Raw genomic sequence first — 15,705 nt, 5'->3', positions numbered from 1 at the left:
TTTTTGGGGCAGCATATTCCATGGACCTACCACCCTCAGTGAAGTAGTTCCTCCTCATCTCAGTTTGAAAGAGCAGCCCCTTATTCTAAGACTATGCCCCCTAGTTCTAGTTTCACCCATCATCGGGAACATCCTCCCCGCACCCACCCGATCCAACCCCTTCACAATCTTATGTTTCAATAAGATCACCTCTCATTCTCCTGAACGCCAATGAGTAGAGTCCAATCTACTCAACTTCTCCTCATACGTCCACCCCCTCATCCCCGGGATTAACCGAGTGAACCTTCTTTGTACTGACTCGAGAGCAAGTATGTCTTTTCTTAAGTATGGACACCAAAACTGTACGCAGGAACTAGTGAAGTGCAACTAGACCTCCATGTTCTGAAACAAGTTGATTGAAGCCGTGCTTATACTCGAGCCAAGTGCGTAGTGAGTTTTATTACGACAGTCCCCCCCCTCGCTGTGCTGTAGTTTCTGTGATCTCATTAAAAGTACATTTACAATTAACCCAACGTTACATTCAGTGTTAGTTCCTCAGGCAAGGTTCATCCATTGTGGTTTCACTGAGCCTTCTTGGGAGTTTACTTTCCTTTTAAATATGGGTCAGAGTTTAATCTTACATTCAAGTGGGTTGCAGATTAATGTTCTGGGTTATTTTCCTCACAATTCCCTTTCTGCATCAGTGTCATGTTGCTTACTGTGACAACACAGCAGCCTCTTGAAGAGGTCAGAATTTACTAGTTTAGCGCACTAACGTGTTCAATCTCGCCGGGTCTAACGCTCTGTCTCTGGGTCTGATCCCGGTTCCCGGCCTTCTCTCCCTCTCTCCGGGTCTAACTCTCCCTTCTCTCTGGATCTGATCCCTGTTCCTGGCCTTCCCTCCCTCTCTCTCCGGGTCTAACGCTCTGTCTCTGGGTCTGATCCCGGTTCCCGGGCTTCCCCTCCCTCTCTCCGGGTCTAACGCTCTGTCTCTGGATCTGATCCCCGTTCCCGGGCTTCCCTCCTCACTCCAGGTCTAACTCTGTTGTCTCTCGCTCCGCAGTGACCTGGAATCGCGGAGAGACGTGAGAAGGAGGAGGAGAGGCCTTCGCGCGAGAGCACGGACTGGTCTTCATGGAGACCTCGGCCAAGACGTCCGCAAACGTGGAGGAGGTAAGGCAGGAGAGGGCGAGCCGAGTATTGGGGGGCACTGTCTCCCCCGGGAGAGGGGCGAGCCGTGTATTGGGGGGGGGGCACTGTCTCCCCGGGAGAGGGCGAGCCATGTATTGGGGGGCACTGTCTCCCCTGGGAGAGGGTGGTCGGGGTAACGGGCGGTCACTGAATCACCACTGTGTCGGGTGGGTGATTGGTGAGCGTAAAAACCTCCCAAGGTGCGTCACAGGAGCGTAAATCGGACAAGAATTTGACACCAAGTCACATAAGGAGATATTAGGACAAGCTCGAGGGGCTGAATGGCCTCCTCCTGTTCCTGTGTAACAGGCTCGAGGGGCTGAATGGCCTCCTCCTGTTCCTGTGTAACAGGCTCGAGGGGCTGAATGGCCTCCTCCTGTTCCTGTGTAACAGGCTCGAGGGGCTGAATGGCCTCCTCCTGTTGCTGTGTAACAGGCTCAAGGGGCTGAATGCCTCCTCCTGTTCCTGTGTAACCGGCTCGAGGGGCTGAATGGGCTTCTTCCTGTTCCTGTGTAACAGGCTCGAGAGGCTGAATGGGCCTCCTCCTGTTCCTGTGTAACAGGCTCGAGGGGCTGAATGGGCCTCCTCCTGTTCCTGTGTAACGGGCTCGAGGGGCTGAATGGGCCTCCTCCTGATCCTGTGTAACAGGCTCGAGGGGGCTGAACGGCCTCCTCCTGTTCCTGTGTAACTGGCTCAAGAGGCTGAATGGCCTCCTCCTGTTCCTGTGCAACAGGCTCGAGGGGCTGAATGACCTCCTCCTGTTCCTGTGTAACAGGCTCGAGGGGCTGAATGGCCTCCTCCTGATCCTGTGTAACAGGCTCGAGAGGCTGAATGGGCCTCCTCCTGTTCCTGTGTAACAAGCTCGAGGGGCTGAACTGGCCTCCTCCTGTTCCTGTGTACAGGCTCGAGGGGCTGAATGGCCTCCTCCTGTTCCTGTGTAACAGGCTCGAGGGGCTGAATGGCCTCCTCCTGTTCCTGTGTAACAGTCTCGAGGGAAGGCTGAATGGGCCCTCCTCCTGTTCCTGTGTAACAGTCTCGAGGGAAGGCTGAATGGCCTCCTCCTGTTCCTGTGTAAACAGGCTCGAGGGGCTGAATGGCCTCCTCCTGTTCCTGTGTAACAGGCTCGAGGGGCTGAATAGCCTCCTCCTGTTCCTGTGTAACAGGCTCGAGGGGCTGAATTGGCCTCCTCCTGTTCCTGTGTAACAGGCTCGAGGGGTTTTAAGGAGCGTCTTAAAGGAGGAGAGAGAGGTGGCGAGATTTCGGAGTGAATTCCAGAGCTTGGGGCCCAAGGCAGCTGAAGGCACAGCCGCCAATGTTGGAGGGATGGAAATCGGGGGGGGGAGATGCGCAAGAGGCCAAAATTGGAGGAGTGCAGAGATCTCGGAGGGTTGTAGGGGCTGGAGGAGCTTATAGAGATAGGGAGGGGCGAGGGCCATGGAGGGATTTCAACAGGAGGATGAGAATTTCAAATTTGAGGCGTTACCGACACTGGCTCCCGGTCCGGTCAGTGAGCAACCAGGGATAGTGGGTGAACGGGGACTCGACGCGAGTTAGGACACGGGGCAGCAGGAGCTTTGGATGAGCGGATGGTTACGGAGGGTGGAAGGTGTGTGGCTGGCGGGGAGAGCGTGGGGGTGGGCGAGCGTGCCGGGGCGAGGGTTTATCTGTCTCACTGTCGCTCCTCTTTCCTACAGGCCTTCATCGACACGGCCAAAGAGATCTACAGGAAGATCCAACAGGGGGTTTTCGACGTCAATAACGAGGTGCGTGTGCGTGTGTCCCCCCTCGCCACCCGCAGGAAAGGCCCAGGCTCCATCCCCGGCCTGTGCTGAGTCAGTCGATCCCCTGTGGGTTGGCTGGGGGGTGCGGAGGGTGGTCGTGGGGGGTGGGGAGTCGGGAAGAATGAGCCAAGATTTCCTGCTAGGGATCAGAGTGGGGAGGACCAGGTCGTGACGCCCGCTCTCCCCCTCTCTCCCCCTCTCCCTCTCTCCCCCTCTCCCTCTCTCCCCCTCTCCCTCTCTCTCTCTCCCCTCTCTCCCCCTCTCCCTCTCTCCCCCCTCTCCCCCTCTCCCCTCTCCCCTCTCCCCCTCTCCCTCTCTCTCTCTCCCCCTCTCCCCCTCTCCCCCTCTCTCCCCCTCTCCCCCTCTCCCTCTCTCCCTCTCTCCCCCCTCTCCTCTCTCCCCCCTCCTCTCTCCCCCCTCCTCTCTCCCCCCCTCCTCTCTTCCCCCCCTCCTCTCTCCCCCCCCTCCTCTCTCCCCCCCTCCTCTCTCCCCCCCCCCTCCTCTCTCCCCCCCCTCCTCTCTCCCCCCCTCCTCTCTCCCCCCCCTCCTCTCTCCCCCCCCCTCCTCTCTCCCCCCCCTCCTCTCTCCCCCCCCTCCTCTCTCCCCCCCCCTCCTCTCTCCCCCCCTCCTCTCTCCCCCCCCTCCTCTCTCCCCCCCCTCCTCTCTCCCCCCCTCCTCTCTCCCCCCCCTCCTCTCTCCCCCCCCCTCCTCTCTCCCCCCCCTCCTCTCTCCCCCCCTCCTCTCTCCCCCCCCCTCCTCTCTCCCCCCCCTCCTCTCTCCCCCCCTCCTCTCTCCCCCCCTCCTCTCTCCCCCCCTCCTCTCTCCCCCCCCTCCTCTCTCCCCCCCCTCCTCTCTCCCCCCCCTCCTCTCTCCCCCTCCTCTCTCCCCCCCTCCTCTCTCCCCCCCTCCTCTCTCCCCCCCCTCTCTCCCCTCTCCTCTCTCCCCCCCTCCTCTCTCCCCCCCCTCCTCTCTCCCCCCCCTCCTCTCTCCCCCCCCTCCTCTCTCCCCCCCTCCTCTCTCCCCCCCTCCTCTCTCCCCCCTCCTCTCTCCCCCCCTCCTCTCTCCCCCCTCCTCTCTCCCCCCCTCCTCTCTCCCCCCCTCCTCTCTCCCCCCTCCTCTCTCCCCCCCTCCCTCTCCCCTCTCCTCTCTCCCCCTCTCCTCTCTCCCCCTCTCCCCTCTCCCCCTCTCCCTCTCTCCCCCTCTCCCCCTCTCCCCCTCTCCCCCTCTCCTCGCTCCCCCCTCTCTCTCCCTCTCTCAATTCAATTCAATCGCTTTATTGGCATGACAAGTTACATCTTATGTTGCCAAAGCATCGGAAAACATTCATGTTTGTTCACAAAAATACAGATCTATCCATACAGTGTATAAACAGATATATCCCTGAGTGTATAAATATACTTTCATATCATTTATATATACTCTTATCTTATATTTACTGGTTGTCCCTCTGTTTATGGCAAGCTGTAACATAGTGTGCCGCTAGTGTTATACAACTTCTCTCTTCCCCTAGTAGGTATGGGAGTTTTTTGGTCGTCATTCAATTTTCTGAATTCCGGGCATATTTTTGTAAATTTTGGGTAGAAATTCTCCTTTATGCCCTGATATTTTCTACAAGCTGTGAGGAAGTGCATCTCTGTCTCCACCACTCCCTGACTGCAGTGAGAGCATATCCTGTCCTCTCTTGGTAGCCGGGTCTGCCTGTGTCTGCCTTTTTCGATCGCCAGGCTATGTTCACTAAGTCTGTACATTGTCAGGATTTTTCTCAGTTTGCTGTCCTTTACCATGGTCAGGTAATCGGCTATGTTGTATTGTCTGTTTAGGGCCAAGTAGCAATTGAGTTTGCTTTGGGTTTTGTTGTTTCTGCCCAATATGTCAGATATTTTTCCTTTTGCTTAGCGACGATTGTGTTGGGTCGAATTCTTTGTGTTACGCTGTCACTGTCCTGGGGCTGGTTATTGTTAGTATTGTTAGTAGTTACTTCACTGAGTCCCAGGACTAGTTGACTGAGGGTATTCTTCTTTATGGTCCTCTCTTGCATTTCAGGGCGTCGTAGTGATAGCATTGGGATTGCTCATTTGTAGGTGATTCCAAAATTTGGTGGCTCTTTTTTGGATAGTGATTATTAATGGATATTGGCCTAGTTCCGCCCTGCATGCATTGTTTACTGTTTTCCTTTGAGTCCGGAGGATACTTTTACAGAATTCTGCATGTAGGATCTCAATTGGGTGTTTGTCCCATTTTGCAAATTCTTGTTGTGTTAGCGGTCCCCATACCTCACTGCCATAGAGTGCAATTGGTTCAATTACTGATTTGAAAATTTTTAGCCAAATGCTAATTGGGATTTCTAATTGGATTGATTTTTGATGGCATAGAAAGCCCTTCTTGCTTTCTCTTTCAGTTCATTCACAGCCAGTTTGAAGTTCCCGTAGAACTGATTTTTAAGCCCAAGTATGTGTAGTTAGTGGTTTGTTCAATTTTGGTTGTTCTACTGTGAAATTTATTCTGGGTCCCTGAGGTCTGGATCTTTGCTGGAACACAGCGACTTTGGTTTTTTGGGGATTTATTGTCAGGGCCCAAGTCTGGCAGTACGACTCCAGCAGATCCAGGTTCTGCTGTAGACCCTCCTTAGTTGGTGACAGCAGAACCAGGTCGTCGGCATAGAGGAGGAATTTAACCTTGGATTCATATAGGGTGAGGCGGGTGCTGTAGATTGTTCAAGTAGTTTTGCCAATTCATTTATGTAAATATTAAAGAGTGTCGGTGAGATTGGCGAGCCCTGCGTCACCCCCCACCCCTGTGGGAAGTATTTTGTTCGTTTGTCTCCAATTTTAACTCTCTCCCCCTCTTTCCCCCTCTCCCCTCTCCTCTCTCCCCCTCTCCTCTTTCCCCTCTCCCCTCTCCTCTCTCCCCCTCTCCTCTTTCCCCCTCTCCCCTCTCCCCCTCTCCCCTCTCACTCCTGGAGGGTGTATTGTGAAGCGCCTGGAGGGTGCATGTTGGGGCGGGGTTGTGGAGGGAGTTACTGAGGGGGGGTCTTGGAATCCATGCAGTACCTAATGCCTTTTCTCTCTCTCTCTCTCTCTAGGCCTACGGGATCAAGATCGGGCCCCAACACTCGCACTCCGCACAGTCTCACAGCTCCACGCTCGGGGGCCAACAGCTTCGGGAGGCTGCTGTTAAATCGTGGGGCCCCATTTCCCCCCTCTTCCCCCGCCCCCCTCGCTCTACGCCGACCCCCAACCCATCCCTCACCCCCCCTGCCCTCTCTCTCTCTAGCTAGCGTGGCGCGTGCCCGCCTCTCCCAGAGCACTCCCAGTCTTTCTCCGCGTCCCTCCACTGGGGATTCCGAGGGATGGGGGAGAGGGTTTGAGGGTATATCTGGGGGTGGGGTGGGGTGGGGTGGGAGGGGAGAAATCGCCTTCTCCCCCTCTCGGCGAGAGGAACGGTTTTACAGCGGGAGGGTTTTTTTTTCCATTTCCGCTATCTAAGTGTAAATATACGTGTGCGTGTGTTTTTTTTTTTTAAAACTGTTGGAAACTCTTTTGCCAAACGGAGGTGTGGCGGGGCGGCTGTGGTTACTGGGGGCCCCGCGGGTTTCCTAGGTGTCGGCATGCCTGCACCCTCGCCCGCACCCACCCCAAACCAGGTCTGAAATCCACGTCTTTCTTCAATTTAGAATGATCACAGTCCCCTGGGTCTCCCTCTCCTCCTCCCCCTTCCCTCCTCCCCCTCTCCTCCCCTCTCCCTCTCCTCCTCCTCTCTCCTCCCCCTCCCTCCTCCCCTCTCTCCTCCCCCTCTCCCTCTCACCCCTCCCCCTCACCCCAGGACGGCCTCCCGAGCCCACACTCGTCCCCCACCTCCTTCCTTTGCACTCTGCCACCGGTCTCTCCATTGAGGCAGTCCCTGAATCGCCCTCTCCCAAACCGAGCGGAGGGCGAGGGCGCGAGAACAGTGCCCTGTGGGGTTGCCGGGGGGGCGGGGGGGGCGACTTCGGGTAGGAGCTGAGCACCGCCCCCAGCACCACGTCCGAACCATCGGCAACTCCCAACCCTTCAGTGAGCTGTCTCATGTCAGGGACTCGGAGGAGCGGGTCCTGGGCGGGGGGAGGGGAGTCCCTGCGTATCGCCCGCGCGGTTTATCGCGTCGGACGCCCGCCACCCTCTGACCGAGAGCTGCCGAACGCCTTCCTCCGGCATCCCTGCCAACGATCTGTCGCCTTTTCCCCCTCCCCACCCCCACCCCATTCGCCCAAATACCAAGTCATTAATAAAAAGTATCGTGACTCAAGCGGCCTGCTGGACTTCGCGTATCTTCACTCCGCGATCAAACTTGGCTCCGTTACGGAATGTTTCGTTCGCTCATTTGGGCTGGAGCGAGGGGACGATGGACTCCCGTTTCTGACGTGCCAGTGGTTCAGGCACTGACCTGTCACCTCCTGAGGACCAGGGGTCACGTTCAGTCGACCACCCCTCCTCCGACCCCCCCTGCCCAGACTGGAGAGGATGCTGGTGCAGTGGGTCACTCTCCTCCTCTCGCACGTTAAGGTATTTTTGCAACAGACGGGAACTGCAGCCTCTGTAACGAGTTCAAAAAACAGGGACTCGGAACCACTTGCAGCTTTTCGTTAAGGGTTACGTGGGCCAGCGCGCATGCTGCCAACACCAGGAGTACATCCGATGCAGAGATAAATGGACAGAGTCCGGCTTCCTTCGAGCCCATGACTACGATCTCGTCTGTCTACAGTTCCCAGATTCACGAGAGAGTGACCGGGGCTCTGAGGGTTGGATTATGAGGCAAGATTACAATAAACTAGGTTTGTATTGCTTGAATATAGAAGGTTCGGGGGGTGATTTGATTGAGGTTTTTTTAGAATTTTGATTGGGTAGATAAAGAGAAACTATTTTCCGCTGTTGGGAGTAGACTAATACCTGGGATGGCAGGAATGACGTATGAGGAGAGATTGGGTCGATTGGGCTTATACTCGCTGGAGTTTAGAAGAATGAGAGGGGATCTCATTGAAACTTATAAAATTCTAACAGGACTAGATGCTGGAAGGATGTTCCCGATGGCGGGGAGTCCAGAACCAGGGGTCACAGTCTAAGGATAAGGGGTAAGCCATTTAGGACAGAGATGAAGAGGAATTTCTTCACCCAGAGAGTGGTGAACCTGTGGAATTCTCTACCACAGAAGGCAGTTGAGGCCAATTCATTCATTAAATATATTCAAGAAGGAGTTGGATATATTTCTTACGGCTAAAGGGAATCAAGGGATATGGGGAGAAGGCAGGGACAGGGTACTGAATTTGGATGATCAGCCATGATCTCATTGAATGGCGGAGCAGGCTCGAGGGGCTGAACGACCTCCTCCTGTTCCTGTGTAACAGGCTCGAGGGGCTGAATGACCTCCTCCTGTTCCTGTGTAACAGGCTCGAGGGGCTGAATGGCCTCCTCCTGTTCCTGTGTAACAGGCTCGAGGGGCTGAATGACCTCCTCCTGTTCCTGTGTAACAGGCTCGAGGGGCTGAATGACCTCCTCCTGTTCCTGTGTAACAGGCTCGAGGGGCTGAATGACCTCCTCCTGTTCCTGTGTGACAGGCTCAAGGGGCTGAATGGCCTCCTCCTGTTCCTGTATAACAGGCTCGAGGGGCTGAATGACCTCCTCCTGTTCCTGCGTGACATGCTCGAGGGGCTGAATGGTCTCCTCCTCTTCCTGTGTAACAGGCTCAAGGGGGCTTAGTGGCCTCCTGTCCCTGCGTGACAGGCTCGAGGGGGCTGAATGACCTCCTCCTGTTCCTGTGTAACAGGCTCGAGGGGCTGAATGACCTCCTCCTGTTCCTGTGTAACAGGCTCGAGGGGCTGAATGGCCTCCTCCTGTTCCTGTGTAACAGGCTCGAGGGGCTGAATGGCCTCCTCCTGTTCCTGTGTAACAGGCTCGAGGGGCTGAACGACCTCCTCCTGTTCCTGTGTAACAGGCTCGAGGGGCTGAATGACCTCCTCCTGTTCCTGTGTAACAGGCTCGAGGGGCTGAATGGCCTCCTCCTGTTCCTGTGTAACAGGCTCGAGGGGCTGAATGACCTCCTCCTGTTCCTGTGTAACAGGCTCGAGGGGCTGAATGACCTCCTCCTGTTCCTGTGTAACAGGCTCGAGGGGCTGAATGACCTCCTCCTGTTCCTGTGTGACAGGCTCAAGGGGCTGAATGGCCTCCTCCTGTTCCTGTATAACAGGCTCGAGGGGCTGAATGACCTCCTCCTGTTCCTGCGTGACATGCTCGAGGGGCTGAATGGTCTCCTCCTCTTCCTGTGTAACAGGCTCAAGGGGGCTTAGTGGCCTCCTGTCCCTGCGTGACAGGCTCGAGGGGGCTGAATGACCTCCTCCTGTTCCTACGTAACGAGCTTGAGAAGCTGAATGGCCTCTTCCTGTTCCTGTGTAACAGGCTCGAGGGGCTGAATGGGCCTCCTCCTGTTCCTGTGTAACGGGCTCGAGGGGCTGAATGGGCCTCCTCCTGTTCCTGTGTAACAGGCTCGAGGGGCTGAATGGCCTCCTCCTGTTCCTGTGTAACAGGCTCGAGGGGCTGAATGGCCTCCTCCTGTTCCTTGTGTAACAGGCTCGAGGGGCTGAATGGCCTCCTCCTGTTCCTTGTGTAATCTATAGTCCTCATCATAACCCTTCACCCATATTTGGGTACCAACTGGTCTCGTTCAAGATGTCTGAGGCCTCTTGAATATTTGTCTTGACCTCTTGATTGTGGTGTTTAAGATGATTAAAGGATTCGACAGGGGAGGTGGAGAGAAACTATTCCCTCTGGTGGGGGGGGGAGTCCAGAACAAGGGGGCAGAACCTTAAAATTAGAGCCAGGCCGTTCAGGGGTGATGTCAGGAAGCACTTCTTCACACAAAGGGTGGTGGAAATCTGGAACACTGTCCCCCAAAAGGCTGTAGATTTCTGGGGGCCAATCGGAAGTTTCAAGACTGAGATCAATAGATTGTTGTTGGGTAAGGGTATCGAGGGATACGGAACAAAGGCGGGTAGATCGAGTCGAGATACAGATCAGCCCTGATCTAACTGAATGGTGGAACAGTCTCGAGAGGCTGAATGGCCTCCTCCTGTTCCTGTGTAACAGGCTCGAGGGGGCTAAACGGCCTCCTCCTGTTCCTATGTAACAGGCTCAAGGGGCTGAACGGCCTCCTTCTGTTCTTGTGTAACTGGCTCAAGGGGCTGAATGGCCGCCTTCTATTCCTCTGTAACAGGCTCGAGGGGCTGAATGACCTCCTCCTGACCCTGTATGACAGGCTCGAGGGGCTGAATGGCCTCCTCCTGTTCCTGTGTAACAGGCTCAAGGGGTTGAATGGCCTCCTCCTGTTCCTGTGTAACAGGCTCGAGGGGCTGAATGACCTCCTCCTGTTCCTGTGTAACCGCCTCGAGGGCTAAACGGCCTCCTCCTGTTCCTGTGTAACAGGCTCGAGGGGCTGAATGGCCTCCTCCTGTTCCTGTGTAACTGGCTCAAGGGGCTGAATGGCCGCCTTCTATTCCTCTGTAACAGGCTCGAGGGGCTGAATGACCTCCTCCTGTTCCTGTGTAACAAGCTCAAGGGGCTGAATGGCCTCCTGTTCCTGTGTAACAGGCTCGAGAGGCTGAATGGGCCTCCTCCTGTTCCTGTGTAACAGGCTCGAGGGGCTGAATGGGCCTCCTCCTGTTCCTGTGTAACAGGCTCGAGGGGCCGAATGGGCCTCCTCCTGTTCCTGTGTAACCGCCTCAAGGGGGTTAAACGGCCTCCTCCTGTTCCTGTGTAACAGGCTCGAGGGGCTGAATGGCCTCCTCCTGTTCCTGTGTAACAGGCTCAAGGGGTTTTAAGGAGTGTCTTAAAGGCGGTGAGAGAGGCGGAGAGGTTTAGGGAGGGAATTCCAGAGCTCAGGGCCCAGGCAGCTGAAGGCACGGCCGCCAATGGTGGATCGATTAAAATCAGGGGATGTGCAAGCAGCAAGAATTGGAGGAGCGCAGAGATCCCGGGCGGGGGGCGGTTGTGGGGCTGGAGTAAGTTACAGAGATAGGGAGGAGGCCGTGGAGGGATTTGAACACAAGGATGAGAATTTTAAACTCGAGGTGTTGCCGGACTGAGAGCCAATGTAGGTCAGCGAGTGCAAGGGGGTGATGGGTGAACGGGACTTGGTGCGAGTTAGGACATAGGGCAGTCAGGTTTTGGAATATTACCATTCCATCTCGGTCGTGAGCCATGTAGGAAACTTACTGTCGCATAAACTATAAATCCTCCCCCCCCCTTAAAAGATAGATTAGCTCTTCGCTCACACTTCGATCCAATGTATCACTCCAATGCATCGCAGCAACTCGCCAAGGCTTCTTCGACAGCACCTCCCAAACCCGCGACTTCTACCGCCGAGAAGGACAAGATCAGCGGGAGCATGGGAACACCGCCAGCTCAAAATCCTGGAACTCCCTCCCTAACAGCACTGTGGGAGTACCTTCACCACACGGACTGCAGCGGTTCAAGAAGGTGGCGGCTCACTGCCACCTTCTCGAGGGCAATTTGGGACGGGCGATATATGCTAGCCTTGGCGACGTCCATATCCCATGAATGAAGAAAAACATGTTTTACTTAGTTTATTAAACCGCTCTGGGACCTCTTTAAAGAAAAATCATGCATATTTTATCATTTATAAGCCTTTATAAAACACTGGTTAGGCCTCAGCTGGAGTATTGTGTTCAATTTCTGGGCACCACACTTTCGGAAGGATGTTAAGGCCTTGGAGAGGGTGCAGAGGAGATTTATTAGAATGGTACCAGGAATGAGGGACTTCAGTGATGTGGAGAAGCTGGGGTTCTTCTTAGAGCAGTGAAGGTTAAGGGGAGATTGACCAGAATGGTACCAGGGATGAGGGACTTCAGTGATGTGGAGAAGCTGGGGTTGTTCTCCTTAGAGCAGTGAAGGTTAAGGGGAGATTGACCAGAATGGTACCAGGGATGAGGGACTTCAGTGATGTGGAGAAACGGGGATTGTTCTCCTTAGAGCAGAGAAGGTTAAGGGGAGATTGACCAGAATGGTACCAGGGATGAGGGATTTCAGTTATGTGGAGAGACTGGAGAAGCTGGGATTGTTCTCCTTAGAGCAGAGAAGGTTAAGGGGAGATTGACCAGAATGGTACCAGGCATGAGGGATTTCAGTTACGTGGAGAGACTGGAGAAGCTGGGATTGTTCTCCTTAGAGCAGAGAAGGTTAAGGGGAGATTGACCAGAATGGAGCCAGACAGCCAGACAGAGTGAATACACACGCTGAAGATGGGCTGCTGAATTTTTAGTGTTTAAAGTGGGGGGAAAAAAGGTTCATTTCAAGTTTTAAAAGGTTTTAAAGTTAAATTTAGTTCTAGTTAAGTTAGTTTAGTTTGTTTAGTTAAGTTTAAGTTTAGTTTAGTCTAGATTAAGTAAGGAAGGAAAAGACCACCAAAGAGACCACCAAAGGAAAAAAAAACCAGAGGAAATTAGAAAAAAAAAGCCAAAGAAAAAAAAGAAATAAGGGGAAAAAAAATATACAAACCAAAGAACAGCGGCCGCACGGGGCCACAGCAGCAGCAGAAGCGAGGTGACTCGGCCGCATCGGGAACCGAGGCGCGAAGGCCGCACGGAGACGCAGCGGCAGCCGGAGCGAGGAGACTCGGGGAGGCCGCTTCGGGAAACGAGGCGAATCGGGGAGGCCGCACGGAGACGCAGCGGCAGCCGGAACGAGGTGACTCGGGGAGCCCGAGCGGCGAACGAGACACGGCCCGATCGGCGGCCGCAGTCCAGCACCCGAGCGACGACCGCAGTCCAGCACCCGAGCGACGGCCGCAGTCCAGCACCCGAGCGACGACCGCAGTCCAGCACCCGAACGGCGAACGAGGCACAGCCCGAGCGGCGGCTGGGCTAGAAAGCCCGGGAAAGGCCCGAGGAGCCAGGCCCAGAGACCTCTGAGGAGAAGGGGAGCAACCAGAAGGCTTCCAGAAGCAAACCAAGACTGTGAGTACAGGGCCCAGGGAGGGAGACTGAAGCCAGGGAAAGGCCCGAGGAGCCAGGCCGAGACAGAGGCACAGAGACCTCTGAGGGGGAGGGGAACAGCCCGAAGGCACCGGGAAACAGCGGCTCACAGACCCAGACCTGAGAAGGGTGAACCCAGAAGCCAAGGCCCAGGGACCACGGGGTCGGAGAGGGGGACCGGGAAAGTTCGCGAACAGGGAGAGGGAAACACCAAACCCGGGGCCCCAGAAAAGCTTATTCTAAGATCAACAATACTTTACCAAAAATGAGCGAATCAGAAGATCCACAACAGCCCCGCTTCCAGATTCCCCCCAACACCGCAAAAAAAGCTATAAAAGCGATCAAGCATGAGCAGATGAGAGAAAAAACAGAAACACTTTTTGCTGACTGTTACAACAATGGGACAAAAAGTAACCTCATTTTCTACTCAGATCAGCCAGTGGCTTGGATCACAGCAATAAAATCACACTATACCAATGTTAAGCTAGATAATACCGCAAATGGGTCCATAATGAAAATTAACACACCAGGAGACAGTTCAACTACGACGGTCAACGCGTACAATACCGGAACAATATTAGTGCAAGGCAACCTCGACAAATTTGCAACGGCCTTCAGGACACTGAAAAAATTAACTAAGGGGGGAAGGAACAGCCCCAGAGTGGCCCGCACTCCCCCCAACATTGACAACTTACCAGGAGAAAATCTGCCTGGTCAGGAGGTGAACGAGCCACACCGTTCAAACCAGACACTAACCCCGGGGAACCACAGCCACACGATACAACTGACAAACCCCAGCATAACTACCAGGGAGGAAGCCACACATAGTCCCCCTACCATTCCCAGCTCACCAAGAGAAGAGCAGCATAGCCAGGAAGTGAGTGAGCCCTCCAGGGCCGACCAGCCTAGCCAGGAAGTGAGTGAGCCTTCCAGGGCCGACCAGACACATACCCCGGGATCACACAGCCAGATACAACCAAAAGATAAATTTAATCAATTAGAGATAGAGATGGTTAAACTTAGAGAGGACTTCCTCAAAATGAATGACGATCAAAATCAGGAGAGGGAGAGACACAAGAGAGAGCTGAAGCTACTTGAGAACCAGGTGAATCTACTTAGGAATCAGGTGAAAGAGCTGCAGGAAAAAGAAGAGAGCCATAGAGGAGAGATAACACCATTAGACCAGCAACCAGAGGCTAGAGATAAGACAAGACAGAGCCGGACGGAACGGCTGCACTCCCACACGGAACAAAAGCAACAGACACACAATACAAGGGGTGCCACACAGACCGACCAGCATACTGATTCACAATCTTCCCCCACCACCGTGGAACCACAAGCGGGCCGCTCACAAGAGGTATGCACACACCAGACACCCCAGCCCAGCACACACACTATGAGTCCAAGCGAAAGCCACCAGACAGTAAACACAAACAAGGCTGATGTCGTAATACTCATAGACTCAAATGGGAAATTTCTATGGGAGAAAAAGCTATTCCCTAGAAGTAAAGTAGAAAAGATCTGGTGCCCAACAACAAACAGAGCCATGGGATGGCTGACCAAAGCCAGATTAGGCTCCCCCCAACACATAATAATACACACGGGCACAAATGACCTAAAGACCCAACAGAAAGAAGTAGCAACATCGCTCAGAGCAATGATTAGGAAAGCAAGCAGTACATTTCCAAATACTAGAATCACTGTTTCCACAATATTGCCAAGAACAGACTTCAACAACAACACAATTCATGAGATAAATGCCAGCATAGCAAGAGACTGCGAATCAAACCACAACGTACACCTGGCCCAACACCCCACCCTCGATGAGGAATGTCTTTACGACCACGTCCACATTCAAAGGCAAAAATATCGATCTTTGCTAAAGCCCTGAAGGACGTCGCTTTTAACCGGGTCCATACCCAGACTCCAAGAGGACCCCCCCCCCCGACCACCAGAGATCAGCGGGGTACATATCAGGAACACTACAAGGACCACCAACACACCAACCGAGACCAGAGAGGATCCCCATGCAAAACAACAATATCAGACCTGCACCACTCCTGTCCCACAGGGGAATAGGACTGCTCCCAGCCAGACAGAGGGAGAGATGCACAGGACGTACGCAATACCTCAGACAGAAACAATCCATTAAGAGACAATAAGCAGATGTGCAGCAGCATCTACTTCCGCCTTGTGGATCAAGGACTAATTAATAGAAAGAACTGTAACCAAATTGTATTAACTTTTGTAGACAACTGATGTGATCTTTTTTTCCCCACACTTAGACACGACAAACACGTACCACTCTTTAACCTATCATAGTAAAAGATCAAACTTAACATGAAATCCTTATATATTTCGACCTGGAATATCCAAGGTCTACGCTCTTCACTGCGAGAAGTGAAAAGTAGGACCCCAGAGTTCATAGATGAAACTAAAGACCTAGATATTATCATTTTACAGGAAACTTGGTATAAAGGAAAAGGACACACTGGCTGTCCCCAAGGGTACACTGAGCTGGTGGTCTCCTCCAATAAATTACCAAGTGTAACCCAAGGCAGAGACTCCGGAGGCATACTGATCTGGTTTAAAACAGAACTTAAGAATTACATCAAATTTATAAAAAAGGGCGAAAACCATATGTGGCTCAAACTTGAGAGGGAGATTATCTCAAACACCCAAGATGTTTACATTTGCGCACTTTATATCCCTCCAATCGATTCCCCATACTTTAAA

At 53.8% G+C, this 15,705-nt stretch overlaps 1 pseudogene across 1 annotated transcript in view; it reads left to right on the top strand.

The window, feature by feature from the left end:
* The window catches only part of LOC147118213 (ras-related protein Rab-2A-like), a 40,981-nt pseudogene extending 29,332 nt beyond the window's left edge, over positions 1-11,649 (top strand). Inside the window, exons 6-9 of the transcript XR_015077891.1 lie at positions 1,043-1,152; positions 2,865-2,933; positions 6,034-9,254; positions 9,295-11,649. The product of XR_015077891.1 is annotated as a ras-related protein Rab-2A-like (transcript). The remainder of the gene's footprint in view (positions 1-1,042; positions 1,153-2,864; positions 2,934-6,033; positions 9,255-9,294) is intronic.
* Positions 11,650-15,705: the final 4,056 nt, after the last annotated feature.

Source organism: Somniosus microcephalus, chromosome 4 (genome assembly GCF_052327205.1).
Source record: "Somniosus microcephalus isolate GS21.2 chromosome 4, FLI_Smic_1.0, whole genome shotgun sequence".
Lineage (NCBI taxonomy): Eukaryota > Metazoa > Chordata > Chondrichthyes > Squaliformes > Somniosidae > Somniosus > Somniosus microcephalus.
Note: the sequence above shows the minus strand (reverse complement) of the source record. Positions and strands in the feature narration are given on the sequence as shown.